The following is a 19,537-nucleotide window of genomic DNA, read 5'->3' as shown; positions in this document are numbered from 1 at the left end:
GTTGATATTAAATTTGTCTGGGCTCTTTTTGTATAAGTCAGATTTTGTCATGTTGTCCTTGGTCTCTTTCCTCCTCCAAATTGTGCAGTTTTTTTTACTCTGGTTGGTTATTTTCCTTTCTCACAGATGCTTTTCAGGGTGCTGGATGTATATGGCCCTTCATTCATGTTGGCATCTGTTAAGATCTATAAATGTAAACAATTATTTATTATTTGAAGGTGTGTAACATCATATAGATAGCTCTCAGGTAGGAATGGATTTAGTTATGGTAAAGGAAAATTCTTACATATATTCAATCTCTGTATTTGTATACGTATATAACTCCCAGTGAAATTAATGGGGGGGTGAGGTTTGCAAGGAAATGTGACTCCAGAATCAGGCCCTAATTGGGTGGTACAGATTTGATTTTTCAAGTGCTTTGACACTGTACTCACTAAATTGAAGAAAGAGAACAAACAAAAACCAAACAACCAACCTTCTCACTTTATTCTTATGTATTCCACTAATTCTGGCATCCTATGTTTTACTTCTTGGCCTATCTTTTTCTACCCTTCACTGATTCCACAATGCTTCTTGGTGTTCACCAAAAGTCAATGCCAGTTTAGAGCATCAAGATATGCACATAGGACAAATGTCAGGAATGTGAGAATAGCACAAAGCTGTGTGGGAAGGCTGAAATGAAGCTTTTCATATGAAAACATTGGGCCAAGTTCATCTTGGGTGTAACAATGTATTGACTTTCCTAGAACTTACTCAAGAAATTAATTTAATTCATTTTGTTGTTGGACAACTAAGAGTATCTTGCAGCAAGACACTTTAGGAGATCAAATGCTAATGCATAAAACTTCTCCCAATCTAACCTCTCATTTTTATAGAGGAATGAATGAATGTTGGCTATAAAAATCAGGTGGGTGGATGATAGTTGCGAGAGCTGGAAAGCTCTCAACCCCCATCACAGTTAGTCAGGATTGTATTGCATGCAATTCCTGTCAGTTTGAATTGTTCTTCCAAGTTTCTCCTGAAAATTATTTAGTTAAAGCCCACTCCTCCAGCCACTGCTCTACAACTGCTTGAGTGAGCAGGAATGACATGTACGCCAACTGCTATCTAGTAAAACTACTCAATCACTTCTGCCTTTGAGGTAAGGGGAATGAGGAATGCCCTATGGATGAGCTGCTGTGGTGTAAGGACAAGTCATGCTAAGTAAGTTCCTGTGCTCAGGAAGTGTGACTTGATAGTACAGGTTTGAGGTTTGATTGTTCAAGGAATGCTACTGACTGTCAATCCCAAGCCTGACTTGAGAGGGAATAGGCATCTGGTACTCAAGCAGTTACTTCTAGTGTGGGTCTCAGGAGATATTAGTTGGAAATCACACAAAGCCGTGGGTTACCTTTCTGTCACAAAAGCTATTCCCAAAGTTTGTAGAAACTCAAAAAAGAGAGAGGTTTCAGAGTAGCAGCCGTGTTAGTCTGTATTCACAAAAATAAAAGAAGTACTTGTGGCATCTTAAAGACTAACAAATTTATTTGAGCATAAGCTTTCGTGAGCTCCAGCTCACTTCATCAGATGCATTGAGTGGCTGCTGTGAAAGAACCTAAGAAATGCTTTAATTTTTACTATAGTAACAAAAACTCTGGAGGCAAGAAAAGGGATAAGGAAGCAAGAAGGTTTCCTTTCTCCTCCATGAAGTTTGTAGAATATTTATTCCTGTCTTCCTCTTCTAATTTGATATCTTAAATATCTAGTCAATCTTTTTATGCTTTGGTGAAACAACAGAAGAAATTTACATGGCCTTTTCTGTAGCCATTGCTACATTTTGCTTAGCACCAACTAGAAGATGGTAAAAAATGAAAGGATTGAACCCCTTTGATTAAGGTATGATAACATTAGGAACCAGAGAAAAAGACATAGGGACAAATTCACTCATGCTGGAACACTGCTGAAGTACAACAGTGTTATAACAAGGAGAAATTTAGTGTACCTCCAAAACCTTTGTATATAGGTCTTGACTTTAGTGAGAGTTGGGCATGTAAAGTATACAAATGCAAGCTCCTGTTAGAAACACATTCCAATTAAATACACTGTGTTATCACCTAATACCACACACTTACTCAACAAAACAAGGTTAAAAGTACAGACATTTATGAATCCTCAGCCGTATGGAATAAAAGCTTACTCTCTATAAATACAGTAGATCCCTATCATGAGAAAGATGGCAATTCTGAGAGGGCCAGTTCCGATGATAGGTCATTTTTTTCTAATGATGGTATAAATATAAATGATGGCATGCAATGTTTATAACCTGTTTTTAGGCAAGTTAACAAACTGCTGCCCTAGGAACTTAACTATAATCGAATAGAAGACATTGTAGCAATGTAGTGGAAAAGTAAAACATCAGTGGATTCTACCCCTTTAGGAGCTTCGTATGTTTCCAGTTATTATAGTAATAATACTTTTGCACTTTTGTGGTGTTTTTTCATCTGGGGATCTCGAAGTGATCTGCAAACAATTTATCCTCATAGTCATCCCTCTGAGGTAGGTAAGTGTCACTCTGTCCATTTCATAGATGGACAAAGAGGTTGGAGACTTGAGTGAGGCCAAACAGCAAATCACTGACAGGTAGAGGTGCAGAGGTCAGGAGAATATATTCCTAGTGCCTTGTTCTAGCCACTACACCAGCAATAAGGATGTTGTTTGTTTCTGTACTTCCTTGGAAGCAGAAGATTGCTTAGCTGAGATTGATAAAATCATTGCCTGTTCATTCCTACATGGTTTCTAATAAGTGTATATCAGTTTGTCAGAGTTATGCTGGTCCAGGTGTTAAAACGGATCTGAACAGAAGTTTTAAGTCAAATCTCCCCATAGCATTCTCTGAAATGCTTCCAGTTCCATGTGCTTGACCAGTAAGACAGGCAGAACTGCAAGGTCTAAATGCATGGGAGAGACAATAGCAAAGGGAGGATGGATTTGAGTTTATTAGGATTTGGGGAACTCCTTTGGGCAGGAGTCGCTTGTACAGGAGGATATACAAAACCAAATGGAACCAATCTGCTGGCACATAAAATTAAAAAGGTGATGTAGAGGATTTTTTAAACTAAAAGCTGGGGGAAAGCTGACAGATGCAGAAGAGCACATGATTTGGGCAGAAGCATCCCTTCAAGATGAATATTTTTTAAAGGGGGAACTCTATATCCTAGTATGTAGGTTAGGAAAGAAGTTGGGAAAGCACAGATAGAAGCTAGTGAGGAACAGTCAAATGTAAAAGAGCCCCATTTAAATGTAACACATAAAGGCAAGCAGCTAAATATTGGCAAAATGTACAAGTGCCCATGTACAAATGCTAGAAGTCTACGTACTAAGATAGAAGAACTTGAGTACCTGACATTAAATGGCATTGTGGAAACTTGATGGAATGAGGATAATCAATGGGACATAATAATAACAGAGTATGAAATATGTAGGAATGACAGAGTAGGTCACACTGGTGGGGGGTTACACTATATGACAGCATAGAGTCAAATAATGTGAAAATCTAAAATGAATCAAATTGTATATTAGATGCTCTATAGGTAGAAATTTCATGCTTGAATAATAAGAGTATAACAGCAAGAATATGCTACTGACCACCTGACGGGATGGTGACAATCATTTTGAAATGCTAAGTGAGGTTAGAGAGGCTACAAAACCAGAAAATTCAATAATGATGGGTGATTTCAACTATCCTATTGGCTGGGTACATATCGCCTTGGGGCGTGCTGCAGAGATAAAATTTCTAGACACTATGAATGACTGCTTCTCGGATCAGCTAGTGCTGGAACCCACAAGCAGAGAGGCAGTTCTCTTGATTGCATCCTCAGTGGAGCAGAGGATCTGGTCCAAGAGGTAACTATAGCTGAACTGCTCAGTAATAGTGACCATATTAAATTTAGCATCCCTGTAGAGGAAGGAAATAAAAAAAAACCACCATAGAATCATAGAATATCAGGGTTGGAAGGGACCTCAGGAGGTCATCTAGTCTAATGCCCTGCTCAAAGCAGAATCAAACTCCAATTTTTGCCCCAGATCCCTAAATGGTCCCCTCAGGGTTTGAACTCGCAACCAATGCTCAAACCACTGAGCTATCCCTCCCCCCCATGATAACATTTAACTTTAAAAGGAGGCACTACACAAGAATGAGGATATTAGTTAGGCAGAAATTAAAGAGAGCAGTCACAAGGTTAACATTCCTTTAAGCAGCGTGGAGACTACATCAAAACACTATAATAGAGGCTCTGACTAAATGTGTACCCCCAAATAAAAAAGACAGTAAAAGGATCAAAAAAATACCACCATGGCTGAACAGCAGATTAATGGAGGCCATTTGTAGCAAAAAGCCATTCTGTAAAATTTGGAAGTCAAATCCTAATGAGGAAAATAGGAAGTATTTCTGACAAGTAAACTCTGGCAAGTAAAATGTAAAAGTAAGAATTTGAGAAGCAACTTCCTAAGGATGCAAAAATTAACAGTAAAATTATATTTAAGAACATTAGAATCAGGAAGCCTGCCAAACAGGCAGTGGGGCCACGAGGTGACAAAGGTGTTAAAAACAGCAGTCCTCAACCTTTCCAGCATACTGCACCCCTTTCAGGCGTCTGATTTGTCTTGCCTACCTCAAATTTCACCCCACTTAAAACTGCTTGTTTACAAAATCAGACATAACAATGCAAAAGTGTCATAGTACACTATTACTGAAAAATTGCTTACTTCTCATTTTACCATATAATTATAAAATAAAACAATTGGAATATAAATATTGTACTTACATTTCAGTGTATAGAATATAGAGCAGTATAAAACAAGTGCTTATTTGTATGAAATTTCATTTGTACTGACTTCGTTAGTGTTTTTTATGTAGCCTGTTGTAAAATGAGGCAAATATACAGATGAGTTGATGTACCCTCAGCAGTATGTTTACCCCTAATTGAGAACCACAGTGTTAAAAAAGCATTCAAGGAAGACAAGGGTGTTGAGAAAAGCTAAATGAATTTTTTGCATCAGTCTTCACTGCACAGGTTGTGGGCTGTTTTTTTGGGGTGACAAAGTACTGTCCCAAATTTGATGTGGCCATAGAAATAGTTTTAGAACAAATTGACAAACTAAACAATAATAAGTCACTAGGACCGGATGGTATACATCCAAGAGTTCTGAAGGAACTCAAATATGAAATTGCAGAAGTACTAACTATAGTATATAATCTATCATTGAAATCAGCCTCTGTACCAGATGACTGGAAAGTAGCTAATATAACACAGATTTTTTTAAAGTCTCCAGAGGAGATCATGGCAATTACGGGGTAGTGAGCCTAACTTCAGCACTGGGCAAATTGGTAGAAAAAATAGTAAAAAACAGAATTATCAGACACCTCGATAAACACAGTTTGGGGAAGAGTCAGCACAACTATTGTAAAGGGAAGACATGCCTCACCAATCTATTAGAATTCTTTGAGGGAGACAGCAAGCACATGGTAAGGGTGATCTAGTCAATATAGTGTACTGGGATTTTCAGAAAGACTTTAACAAGGTCCCTCACCAAAGGCTATAAGGAAACTAAGTAGCCATGGGATAAGAGGGAAGATCCTCTCATGGATCAGTAACTGATTGAAAGATGGGAAACAAAGAATAGGAATAAATGGCCTGTTTTCACAGTGGAGAGAGATGAACAGTGGGTTCCCGCAAGGAACTATACTGGTACCTGTGCTGTTCAACATTTTCATGAATGATCTGGAAAAGGGGGTGAACAGTGAGGTGGCAAAATTTGCAGATGATACAAAATTATTTAAGATAGTTAAGTCCAAAGCAGCCCATGAGATGTTACAAAGGGATCTCACAAAAGTGGGTGACTGAGCAACAAAATTCAGATGAAATTCAGCATCAATAAGTGAAAAGTAATGCACATTGTGTAGGTATAGTTGGGATTATTTTATCCAATGATGTGTTCTAAATTAGCTATTACCACCCAAGAATGAGATCTTGGAGTTACCATTGGTAATTCCCTGAAAACTTCCACTCAGTGCTCAGCAGTGGTCAAAAAGGCTAACAGTATGTTAGGAACTATTAGGAAAGGGATAGAAAATAATATAGAAAATATCATAATGCTATTCTATAAAACCATTGTGCACTCATACCTTGAATACTGTATCTAGTCCTGGTCACTCCATCTCTAAAAGGATTTAGTGGAACTGGAAAAGGTATGGAGAAGAACAACAAAGATGATAAAGGATGTGGAATAACTTCTGTATGAGGAGATACTAAAAAGATTAGGACAGTTCTGCTTAGAAAAGAGATGACTAAGGGAGGAGGGTTATGATAGAGTTATATAAAATTATGAATGGTATGGAAAAAGTGAATAGAGAAGTATTGTTTTCCTTCACACAATACAAAAAACCAGGGACCACCTGATGAAATTAGTAGATAGCAGGTTTGATACAAACAAGAGGAAGTGCTTTTTACACAGTGCACAACTAACCTGTGGATCTCGTTGTTGTTGTGATGGCCAAAAGAATAAATGGGTTTAAAAAAATTAGTTAAGTTCATGGTAGATAGGTCCATCAATGGCTAATAGCCAAGATGGCTAAGGACACAACCCCATGCTCGTGATGACCCTAAACCTCTGACTACCAGAAACAGAGAGTGGAAGACAGGGTCAATCACTCCATAGTTGCCCTGTTCTGTACACTTCCTCTGAAACTCTGGTATAGGCATTGTGGATCACCCAGACCAATAAGGGGTTCTTTCACCACCTGCCCTTAATGCTGTGCTGCTATAGCTCAGCGCTCTGAGACCGTCACAAGCCTAAAAGCATAAAGATCTCACTCTGGCTATCACCAGCCTAGTTACTCCTTGCAGGGTGACCCTTAACACCCTTTTGGTCCCGAGTCTCCCCACATCTGGCTGCCCTGTGTTCGTTACCATTGGACATACAGACTTTTCTCCTCTGGTTCATCACCCCCACTCCCTGAAGGAGTGAAACCTGCTCTCATGTTATCAGCTCACTTTGGAATCCACATGCCACACAGTTTGCACAACAGAGAACTGCTGGGGGTAAAAATAAACAAAACGTGTATTTAATAGAAAAATCGTAGAGTTAAAGATGAAATAGTAATGAAAAGAAAACACCTACAAGTTATGCAGAAAATAAACATAAAGATACAACCTCAGGCTTTACACTTCTGTAGCTAAAAGGGAATTAGCTAAATTCCCTTTTCTAATACAATTTACCTACTACCTCTGAACAGTTTCCCCATGTGCTTTCTGTGGTAGAGGGGATCCAGTTGTTTCACAGACAGCACCCTGCTTAAATGCTGGCCCTCCATTTGTAAATTGCCTTCACTTCAAACCCCATTCCTTTTAATAGGGTTTGCGGGGGTGTTTTTTTCTTTCTCTCAGACTGTAGTGATTCATGGTGGGGGAAATTCCCTCCTTTCTTAGGCAATGTCTACATGTACAATGCTGTTGCTGCACAGCTGTGCTTCCGCAGCACGTCTGGTGAAGACATTCTGTGCTGATGGGAGAGAGTTCTCCCGCTGGCATAAAAAACCCACCCCCGCAAGTGACGTAAACTATGTCGGCGGGACAAACTCCCCCCACCAACATAGCTCTGTGCACAGGAGCGCTGATGTCAGTGTAACTTACGTTGCTCAGCGTGGGTGGGGTTGTGTGGAATATTCATACCCCTGAATGACATAAGTTTTGCAAATAGTGTAGATGTAGCCTTAGTCTTCCAAGACTGGAGTTTTCTTTTCTGTTTCAAGTTGTTTCAGTGTTTTCCCATTAATTCTAATTGTCCACCATTATCTTTTCCTGGCTAGACAACAGATGGGTACTTGAAGATAGTTTTGGCTGGTTGGGGAGGCAGCCCCTACCTGCCTAGCTGACCACCTCCCAGTTGTGAGGTGATGCTGTAGTTGCACCACAATTACAATTTTGCACATACATACATACATTCATCGTCATCATCATGTTCCCATTACGCCTCTGGCATTTAGGGCAGCAACGAAGCTCCTCCACTCCTGTCTGTTTCTGGCAAGTCTCTCAATGATTCCCCAGCTGTGCCCCAGGTTTTTCCGCTTGGCTTCCACAGCTCTTCGCCATGTTGTTTTCGGGAGGCCTTGTTTTCGCTTCCCTTCAGGTGTCCACCTTATTGCTACTCTGGTGATGGAATCAGTTTCCATCCAAAGCACATGACCGATCCTGTTGTGACATGATCCTCCTGGCAATGATGGTGCTCATATCTTCTTGGCTGCACTGTGTGAATAGATCCTGGTTTGAGATTGTTCTGGACCAAAAGATATGGAGGATTTTTCTGAGGCAGGTTGTATGGAATGAAGACAGTTTGGACATGTCATACTTTCTCTTTCCCCAGCATTCTGCACTGTAAAGTAATGTTGAAAGTACACAGCTCTGATAAATTTTGAGTTTGGTTTTGGTGTTGTATTTTGATGATTTCCAGACTGTATTTAAGCTCCTGAAGGTGTTCCTGGCTTTATTGATTTTGTTCTGGATGTCCTGGCTGGTTCCACCATCCTGGCTGATGGTGTTTTCCAAATATGTGAATGTTTCCACATTGGTGAGAACATAATCCTCTCTTCATACTGGTAATGGTGAGGTAATATCAAAGGTCATGATATCTGCCTTATTGCGGTTGATTTGCAGTCCAATTTTCTGGCTGAATGCATTGAGTCAAGTTGTTTTTTCTTGTATATGGTGTTGGGTATGTGATAGGAGAGCGAGATCATCTGTGAAGTCCAGGTCTTCAAGGGATGAGAAGGGTGTCCACTTAATACCTCTTTATGCCATTTAATATCCATTTAACGACATACATACATTCATAACCATAATCTGCATACATCTCCTAATGACCATTAAATTCAGAACAGTACAAGTTTTCATAAAGACCTTACTTGACATATATTTAAACACAATAACATTGTATACCACCTTTTGGTTCACTTGCTTACTCATTGGTTTCCCTTCCTCCCTGCATTGGTGTTCTCCCCTTGGGGTATCTGGACCCTGATTGTCACAACAGGATACTGAGCAAGATGGGCTATGGCAGCTCTTATGGTCATATCTTTTCCTATAATTGTGAATTTGGCAGGTCAGAGAAATAGCTAATTTCAGTAACCAGTAGCAGGATTCCCATTATAAACTGCTGTTCCTCATAGTTATCTAATACTTGGGGATATATTAACCTAGTTAAAAATGTTGAGTTAACATATAAACATTATGTGCCTATCTGTGTACAGAGATACAGATAATTTCCTTATTTGAAGTTTCAATTGCTTTGTTTTTTTCTCTATTACAAGGAGAAGTTACTTCAAAGGCACTTGTCAGTGGTGCATATTTAAACTTTTCTCTCATGTAAGAAAGGCATTTTTATGCCACGAAGAATTCTAAGTATAATTTAAATTTATAGGTACAATAGGAAAGGCATATCCATTATACAACTTGATGTATCTGTGTGAAATTCTTACCCTACAGTTGCCCCATTGTCAGAAACAGGTGTGTAGTTTTATTTGTTTAGCCATCATGGAACATATTTTACTGTAAACAAATTTGTGTAATGCATAATAGCAGTGTAAATGAATTAGAAATAAAATCATGTATTAAGGATTATCCAGTGACCAAAAATATGTGATAGCCATTTCTCTAGGATCTACCAGAGCAAGTGTAAGGGAAATGTTATAAATCTCTCTGTGTGAAGTGCTCCAAATTACATTTCATTTTCACACAAAAGAGCTTCTGGAAAATACTACATGAAACAGATAAATGAAGCTGTCTGAATAGGATGATACTTAAAAATCATAAATATGTTTAAATTTACAAGCAGCAAATGTGCAGCTTTGAGAAATGATGTTCATATTCAATATGCCTCTGTTGGCCAACAGTGCAATGCAGATTGCAGAATTATAAATTGACATTCACAAATTGGAAACATGCCTTTGTTGAGATTCTGACCCTTAATTACACCTGCTTGCAGAGTACAAACTTCTGATTATCCATTACAGATCTTTTAGCTATTGACTATTTTCACATTGGTAGGCCAGATATCTAAATAGACGTGATGTCTTGCATAGCATTTCGGAATATACTGAAAGATATTGAACATGGTTAGATTCTCTTGATTTCTGTAAACTGTCATGAAAAAGAAAGCTCTTAGTTGTGACTGTTTATAGAATAATATAAATCATTTTACAGAGCAGTAAACATCAATTAAATATTACTTTGCATGCTGCACTATATGGAATTGATTGATACTGGGGATCTGAAAAAGCAAAGTCCTTCATCACGTATATTCAGGAATGTGGAAAGAATACTCATTAAATTAACATTAGCTTAAGAAAAATGAAACTTGTGGGCCAATTACAGTTTACTGAAAGTAGACTGAAAGAAAAAAAATGACCTTTGTTCCTGGATATGTGACTGGAGCAGGCTGTTCCATATGAAATTGAGAAGTTGCAAATGTCTTACACTTGACTGATGGTGTGCATGTGATCTTAGTTCTGCTTCATTAGCCCCTAGTGAATGAGTGGTAAATTTTTTCTATTTATACGTCTTCTGTCAGGGGAACATAAACATAGCCTGACTAGTGCATGTTTTCAGCATAGTACTTTCATTTATATATTTTTGTAGCTTTGATGAATAGTTTATATCCCACTGGAATATTTTTTCTTCCTTTCAAATGTTCAGATAGATATTAGCAGTAGTTAATTATGCACTCAGTACCTTTTGTAATAGAACTATGTGTCGATTTGGTGTGCTTTTATGTTGTATTTGAGGGATTTGGTCTTCTCAGTAAAATATTGCTTTTTCTGTGTGCATGGGAACTATCAATTTGGATTTCTGCTAATTTAATCATTTTCTAGTAGAATATAATCTTCAGTTCAGGGGAGGCTGTGGCCCATTGAAATATTTTTTTTCTTTTCCCCCCTAATATAATATCTGATGCTTCATCCATTTTTGTAAGTATGTCTTCATACTTTGCTGTACCATTATACCATTTATGCTCCCTTTTACAGCTATGAAATGTGCAGACTGATTACATTCCCTGTACCATTCACCAGTTCAGATCTGGATATGAAGAACAGTTTGCTTTTTCCAAATTTTTACCATTGTTCATGTCCCATGTGTTGTTTCTCCCAGATTTCATTTAAAATATACTGTTGGAGGCCAGAGTTATTTTGATATTGTCGGCAACTATATGTTGACTCTAGGAAAGGTTTATATATATAAACCCTTTTGCTCAAACTCCCTCCCCTGCAGTAATCTGGGTAAGCTAAACACCATCCCTTGGCACTTCTAAGGCAATACCAAAGCACTGGGTCTGTGTATAACAGAAGAAAACCTTTGTTAAACAGGAAAGGGAACCCAGCATTAATTTGGAAAAACATCACACTCACATTCCAAAGCATGTAACTGTAAGTAAACACCCCACACACGCTTTGTTAGGCAGTGTCCTTTGCCTGAGGTGTGAAAGTCCAGTGAATGAACGTCCCCTTCACGCACCACTCCCCTTTCCCTCTGCTGCACCCCACTCAAAGTTCGTTAACTTTAGTCAGCGAAGATCCAGAACTCAGAGGTGCATTCACATGGATTCGCCTCCCACCCCTGCGTTTGGCTGCTGACAGGCCCTCAACATTAAGCTGAAGTGCCGGTCCAGTGGCTTGAAAGTTGAAGGATGGTGATACGTTGGGCTCAGAGTCAGACAGCATGTGACTAAGATTCATCGCTGAATTTGGTCTGCTTGTTGGATCATTAGATTCCCTGGGCCGGGTACTGATGGGGAGCACGAGATGAATGCTGATCCATTGCCCCCACAAGGCACGATGGTGGAATCTGCTTGGCACAACGTGAGCTCAGCAACAGCAGTTGTTAATCACTCTCTCGTCACTGACCCAACCATCTGTCCACCAGGTTTTGACCTGCCAAGGCACCTGTGGTCATTTCTGAACCAGTTTCGAACAGGACAGGGCAACTGTGGAGCCAATCTTTTGAAACATTGCGATGCAGTTGTGGTCATCTTCAGACTATGTTGCATATCCTTGATGAGTGCCCACCGACTTATTTCGATGGTGGGCTACCAGCTCTCCACCTGGCTGATGATGATGCCATCAAATGTCTGGGCCCATTGTGCATATACTGAGAGCCCTCTTACTCCTGAAAAGCTGTGTGTGTAGGGGTGGGGGGTGGAGGGGTGGAATCAAGCAATACTTCTTTTGCTGTCACCTCCCCTGCAACTGGCTCACCTCTGCTATCACTTACTGCAGCACTCTGGTGTAGTTTGCTATGGCTCCCACGGCTGGCCGCTCACTGCCACCTCTCATCTCTGCCGCTGTTCTCACTGCTGCTGCTTGCCACTCACTGCGATTTCTGCCATGCTGCGGTCTGAGGTTCCCCCACTTAGACCAGCTCTTAGTGATTTCACTGGATGGTGGGGAACCTCTCTGCTGCTGCCACTTAGTTGTCTTTCACTACAACGCTGCCCCCACACCAAGCCTGAGGTTTAGCCCCTAAATCTGCTCCTCAATGATTTCAGCTCTAGTAAACACTGAACAGAAATGAGGACTCTCAAGTGAGTGCAGTCAGCTGTCTTTAAACACTGGGGGGGGGGAGGTCAACTGGCATCTAGGACTCTTTAGACAGCATCCACATCATCAGGTAGGGATACCTGTCCCCACCCACTCTCATTTTCACTGGGATTTGACATTCTTTCCCCCCCTGCTTAGCAAGTGAGATTCATTTCAGGATGACCCCCTCAATCAGGGCATGCTGAGTACAGTTCTGCTGCCCTTTACGCGTACAGTGAACAGGAGCAGCAAATGGGGGGTTTGCGAGGGAATTTCCAGGTGAAAGAGGAGCAACTGTGTGACCCTTTGGAGGAGTCTGTTGTCTGTTAGTTTGTTTATTGTGTGCTTACTGCCTGACTAAAGTACATAGTGTGGTATGTTTCGGGGGACTGTGCGCTGAGCCTAGTGGCCTGCTAGGCAAGGCTGAGAGCTTCTTAATGAGACTTTGATCTCTAATCCCTTTAGAATCCATTAACCAGCGGTGGGGCTACTCAGGGAGAATAGGAGGTTTTAGAAGCCAGCTCCTAAGTGACCAGAGGAGCTAGGGAACTGGAGCAGCAAATGGGTGAATTTTGCAAGGAAATTTGGAGAGGGAGCATGAGAGCCAGGTACTCCCAACATTTTCTAAATTTAGGCCAATAAACACCTTCCCACAAAAAACAAACACCACACACAAAAACAAACAAACAAACCAAACAAAAAAAGCTGATGGAGTAAAAAGAAATGAATGCAGGCAGAAGTTCAGCAGCAGAGTGGGGGCTATCCAGTTTATTGCACGGAATGCAACATGTATGATTACCTGCCTTGTGGCCAAGTGGCATATGTGTGCATTTGGTGCAAGGAGCTCATGGCCCTCAGAGACTAATTATGGGCTTTTGAGACCAGCGTGGCTGAACTGGAGGTGTTAAGGGAGACATAGAGGTACATAGATGAGACTTTCTGGCACACAGTAGAGCAGCTTCCCTCCGCCCTCTGGTCTGACAGCCTCTGTGCTGTTGAGGAGGATGAAAGTCTCAGGGAAGGAGAACATCAAACTGGAACAGAGGGAAATGATCCCATATTTGGGACCCTTCTTCCAGATGATGTCATGGCAACTTCTCACACTGAGGATACCTCTCCAGGGGAGAGGCCCCTGTTATTAGGAATCAGAGTAACAGCCGTGTTAGTCTGTATTCGCAAAAAGAAAAGGAGTACTTGTGGCACCTTAGAGACTAACCAATTTATTTGAGCATAAGCTTTCGTGAGCTACAGCTCACTTCATTCCACAGTATGCATCCGATGAAGTGAGCTGTAGCTCACGAAAGCTTATGCTCAAATAAATTGGTTAGTCTCTAAGGTGCCACAAGTACTCCTTTTCTTTTTGTTATTAGGAAGAGACAAGTAATAGTAGTGGGGGATCTGACCATTAGAAATACATATATCTGGGATTGTAATGACCAGGGGAACCACATGGTTAATTGCCTGCCAGGTGCAAAGGTTGCAGATCTCTCGAGACATCTAGACAGACTTATGTGCAGTGTTGAGGAGGAGCCAGTGGTCATGGTACATATAGGTACCAGTGACATAGGAAAAAGTAGGAGAGAGGTCCTGGAGGCCACATTTAGGCAGCTTGGTAAGAGTTTGAAGTCCAGAGCCACCATGGTAGCATTGTCTGAAATGCTTCAGTTTCACACACACACGACCAATTAGCCAGGCAGAACTGCAGGATCTCCATCTGTGGATGAGACGATGGTGTGGGGAGGAGGGGTTTAGGTTTATTAGGAACTGGGGAACCTTTTGGGAAAGGATGTGCTTTTGTAGGAAGGATGGGCTCCAAACCAAAATGGAACTAGATTGCTGGCATGTAAAATTAAAAAGGTCAAAGAATTTTTAAACTAAGGGCAGGGGGAAAGCTGACAGGTGTGGAGGAGCACACGGTTTGGAAAGAGACATGCCAAAGGGGATTCTCAATATCCTAGTAAAGAGGAGAGGATAGAAGTTGATAAAGCATGGGTAGGAACTGTCAAATGAAAAAGTCCCATTCAATTACGTGACATGAAGGCAGACAACTAAAAAATGACAAATTGTGTAAGTGTTTCTAGTATGCTAATATTAGAAGTCTAAACACTAAGATGGGTGAACTTCAATGCCTAGTATTAAATGAGAATATTGATATAATAGACATCACAGAAACTTGGTAGAATGATGACAATCAATGGGACTCTGTAATTCCTGGGTATAAAATATATAGGAATGACAGAATAGATCATGCTATTGGGGTGGCACTATATGTGAAAAAAAGAACAGAGTCAAATTTAGTAAAAATCTTAAATGAATCAAATTCAAAAGAATAGTAGAGAAGACCAAAAAAAAAAATTGCCACCATGGCTAAACAACAGAGTAAAAGAAGCAGTTAGAGGAAAACGACATCCTTTAATAATTGGAAGTCAAATCCTACTGAGAAAAGTAGAAAGGAGCATAAACTCTGGCATGTATCAGAGTATAATTAGGCAGGCCAAAAAGAAACTTGAAGAGGAACTAAGAAAAGCCTCAAAAACTAACAGCAAAAAAAATAGTAAGTACATCAGACGCAGGAAAGCCTGACAAACAATCAGTGGGGCCACTGGACAATTGAGGTGCTAAAGAAGCACTCAAGGAAGACAAGGCCACTGTTAAGAAGCTAAATGAATTTTTTGCATGTCTTCACTGCAGAGAATGTGAGGGAGATTCCCCCACCTGAGCCACTCTTCATAGGTGACAAATCTGAGGAACTGTCCCAGACTGAGATGTAAATAGAGGAGGTTTGGGAAAAAAATTGATAAATAATAATGTCACCAGTGCCAGATGGTATTGACCTAAGAGTTCTGAAGGAATTCAAATATGAAATTGCAGAACTACTAACTGTGGAAGTCAACCTATTGCTTAAATCAGCTTCTGTACCAGACAACTGGAGGACAGCTAATGTGTCACCAATTTTTAAAAAAGGCTCCAGAGGCATTTCTGGCAGTTACAGGCCAGTGAGCCTAACTTCAGTCCCAGGCAAATTGGTTGTTGGGGAAAAGTCAGCATGGCTTTTCTAAGGGGGAATCATGCCTCACCAATCTATTAGAATTCTTTGAGGGGGTCAACAAATGTGGACCAGGATGATCCAGTGGATACAGTGTACTTGGACTTTCAGAAAGCCTTTGACAAGGTCCCTCACCAAAGGCTGTTAAGCAAACTAAGCAGTCATGGGATAAGAGGAAAGGTCCTCTCTTTGATCAGTGACTGGTTAAAAGATAGGAAACAAAGGATAGGAATAAATAGTAGGTTTCAGTAGAGAGGTAAATGGTGGAGAGGTAAATAGTGGTGTCTCCCAGGGATCTGCACTGGGAGCGGTACTGTTCGACATATTCATAAATGATCTTGGAAAAGTGAGGTGGTAAAGTTTGCAGATGTTACAAAATTACACAAGATAGTTAAGTCCAAAGCAGACCGTGAAGAGACAAATGGATCTCATAAAACTAGGTGACTGGGCAACAAAATGGACAGATTAAATTCAGTGTTGATAAACGTAAAGTAATGCATATTGGAAAACATCCCAACTATACATACAAAATGATGGGATCTAAATTAGCTATTAGCACTCGAGAGCGATCTTGGGGTCATCATTGATAGTTATCTGAAAAAATCTGCTCAGTGTGCAACCACAGTAGTCAAAAAAACTAACAGAATGTTAGGAACGATTAGGAAAGGGATAGATAAGACAGAAAATATCATAACGCCACTATCTAAACCCGTGGTACTCCCACACCTTGAATACTTTGTGCAGTTCTGGTTACCCCATTTCAAAAAAGATATATTAGAAATGGAAAAGGTACTGAGAAGAGTAACAAAAGTGATTAAGGGTATGGGACAGCTTCCATATGAGGAGAGATTAAAAAGGCAGGGACTATTCAGCCTGGAAAAGAGGTGACTAAGGGGGATATGATAGAGATCTATAAAATCATAAATGGCGTGGAGACAGTGAATAAGGAAGTGTTGTTTACTCCTTCACTTAACACAAGAACCTGGGGTCACCCAATGAAATTAATAGGCAGCCATTTCAAATAACCTAGAGGAAGTATTTCTTCACACAACACACAGTCAATCTGTGGAACTCGTTGCCGGGGGAAGTTGTGAAGGTGAAAACGATAACTGGATTTAGAAAAGATATAGGTAAGTTCATAGAGGATAGGTCCATCAATGGGTATTAGCCAAGATGGTCAGGAACAAAACCCCGTGCTTTGAGTGTCCCTAAGCCCCTGACTGTTAGATGTTCGGAGTGGACAACAGGGGATGGAGGACATGATTATTACCCTGTTCTGTTCATTCCCTTTGAAACATCTGGCATTGGCCACTGTCAAAAGACAGGATAGTCAGCTAGCTGGGCCATTGGTCTGACCCAGTATATAAATTCTTATGTTCTAATAAGGATAACAACATTTCCTTACCACTGCATTCAATACTAAAGTAAATTGTAACCCAAAAACCAGCCAAAATTGATGACTTTGGCATAGCAGCTCTGTGTGCTGAACTCATAGGCAGAGTAGATGTGTCCATACAAATTCGCTCCTGCAATCTTTTCCTGCAATTCATCACTAAATGTCAGAGGACAGTTCATTCAGACCCGGTTTCTATTATATTGATGAGAAGTTTTTTCTCACCACCATTTTTTCTGTAAAATACATATTATTTTGTTGGGTTTACTTGAAGTTACTACTTATTATTTTCCTGTAGAATTTTGGCTGTGATTTCCACAGGCATCTTCAGGAGCTTGGCATCCAACTCAACTGAATGTTAATGTGTTTTGGGCGCACGACTCCCTTAGACTTTGAAAATTCCAGTCCTTTTGAATGATGCTATATAAGCCAGCCTGTGAAGTGAAATCCTGTCGCAACCAAAGCATTTCCAATCCTATCATGGCAAGACCACATGTAGGGTTGAAAGAGTATTTCAGTTTCCAAGCCAATTCAGTACTTGGGCACTTTGCTGAAACTGTGAGCAAGAATGGCAATGTACATTTATTGTGGTAATGGTCAATTAATACCAGATGGAGACAGCATAATAATGTATAGGCCTTGGCTGGCCGTCTACATGGGGCTGAAAATTTTTACTCTATTCAAACTGAGATAAGCCAAGAAAAAATACTTAGTAAATTACAGGTTTTTAAGAAAACAACAATATAGTCAAACAAGTTTATAAGTGAATAGATAGCCATCTACTTTATTAGTAGTTGTAATAGCCCTGATTCTCTGCTACATTGGGAGTATTGTGCTCTGGAGGAATGGAGTAAAATGGGACCCCCTGAGGCTTCTCAAACTGAGTAGGGGAGACCCCCCACACACACACATTTGGGGGAAAATAGGTGCCTCTCGTCCCCCATGTGGCTTTGGGGGGAAACTACTGTGAGGAGCCAGCCAGAGACTCTAGTAGGAGCAGCTGCAGAAGTAGCCAAAGCAGAGAATATTGCACAGTTTTGACTGGACTTCCTCTGCTCTGTGCTGACTGGTTGTTTGCTCCAACCTGCTCCTTTCCTCTTCTTCACAGTCTCTTCACCTCAGCTTCACTCCATACTTGCCCCTCCTCCCCTCTCCCCCTCACTCTCTTTCCCTTCTCTTTAGCTGATCCCTTCCTGACTAACACCTCCCCCACAAAAAAAATCATACAAGTAACGTGACGTTTACTCAGGGTAGATACAAATCAGTGATTAAAAAAAAATAAACCTTTGATTTGTTTAACTTAAACCACATTTTAAAAATTTTAATTAAATAGATTCAATTTTAAAAGAAAAATGTATTTGAAATTATGACAACCTATGTTAAGGCCTAATCTTATTATAATCTATTCAAATAATTTAAATAAATAAAAATATATTGCATCAATGATACCCCCCTTTAAATTTTAATACATTTAAAAGTTCTTTTATAATTGTATACAGAATCAAGGGAAAAAACATCTTTAACTTCTGAGGTCAACTCAAGCTTTATAAATATGCCTAATTTCCTTCTTCACAATGGAGTGAATGCTGGTATTTATGTTTTTCCAAATGTCAGTACTTTCAGTTTCTGTTGTGCAGAAAAGCTTTTGTTTTAATAACTGTTGGGTTCAGTTTAGCTTTCAGGTGCAGAAACAATATTTTCTTTCTTTGCAATAGTTTAACTTTGAAAAAGCAGGAGGATTTAAATACCCCCATGTGGGACCTAAACTTGGTGCTGAAAGGGCTGACTTGGGCTCCCTTCGAACCCATTGCCACCTGTTCGCAGACCTACCTATAGATGAAAATGGCCTTCTGACTGGTGAGTGCCTTGGGCAGGGGAATAGGAGAGATAGCAGCTCTGAGGGCACATCTCCCTTATACAGTATTCTTTCTGGACAAGGTTATGCTCAGGATGCATCCAGAATTCATCTCTAAGGTAACCTCCCCATTTCACATGAATCAATTGATTCATCTTCTAATCTTATACGCAAGCCTCACCAAGACAACAGGGAGGCTATATTACATACCCTTAGATGTCAGGAGAGCCCTGGGCTTCTACCTTGATAGTACAAGGGCCTTCAGGAAGTCCCCTAGACTTCTCCATTGCATGGCAGAAAGATCCAAGGGCTCAGCAATAGCAGCCCAAAGACTCTCTCAGTGGGTCTCGAATTGCATCAGACAATGCTACCAAATTTGCAACATGACCCCTGCAGACTCGATTCGTACACGCTTCATAATATCTATCTGCTCATCTGTCGCCTTCTTCGAGAACGTCCCTATCTCAGAGATCTGTAGAGCGGCAACATGGGCGTCAGTCCACACTTTCACAGAACACTATGCGATCACTGGGGACTCTTCCTTGGATACCATCTTCAGCTCCACAGTACTGTCATCCATAATTGACCTGACTCCGAAGTCCCAGCCTTCCAGAAGAGAGACACTGGGTAGGGGAAGGG

At 40.4% G+C, this 19,537-nt stretch overlaps 1 protein-coding gene across 2 annotated transcripts in view; it reads left to right on the top strand.

Moving 5' to 3' along the window:
* The window catches only part of PDZRN4 (PDZ domain containing ring finger 4), a 390,282-nt gene that overhangs the window by 228,852 nt on the left and 141,893 nt on the right, over positions 1-19,537 (top strand). The window lies entirely within an intron of this gene.

The sequence above is a fragment of the Natator depressus genome, chromosome 1 (assembly GCF_965152275.1).
Source record: "Natator depressus isolate rNatDep1 chromosome 1, rNatDep2.hap1, whole genome shotgun sequence".
Classification (NCBI taxonomy): Eukaryota; Metazoa; Chordata; order Testudines; family Cheloniidae; genus Natator; species Natator depressus.
The sequence above is the reverse complement of the archived record's forward strand: the minus strand, read 5'-3'. Positions and strand labels throughout refer to the sequence as shown.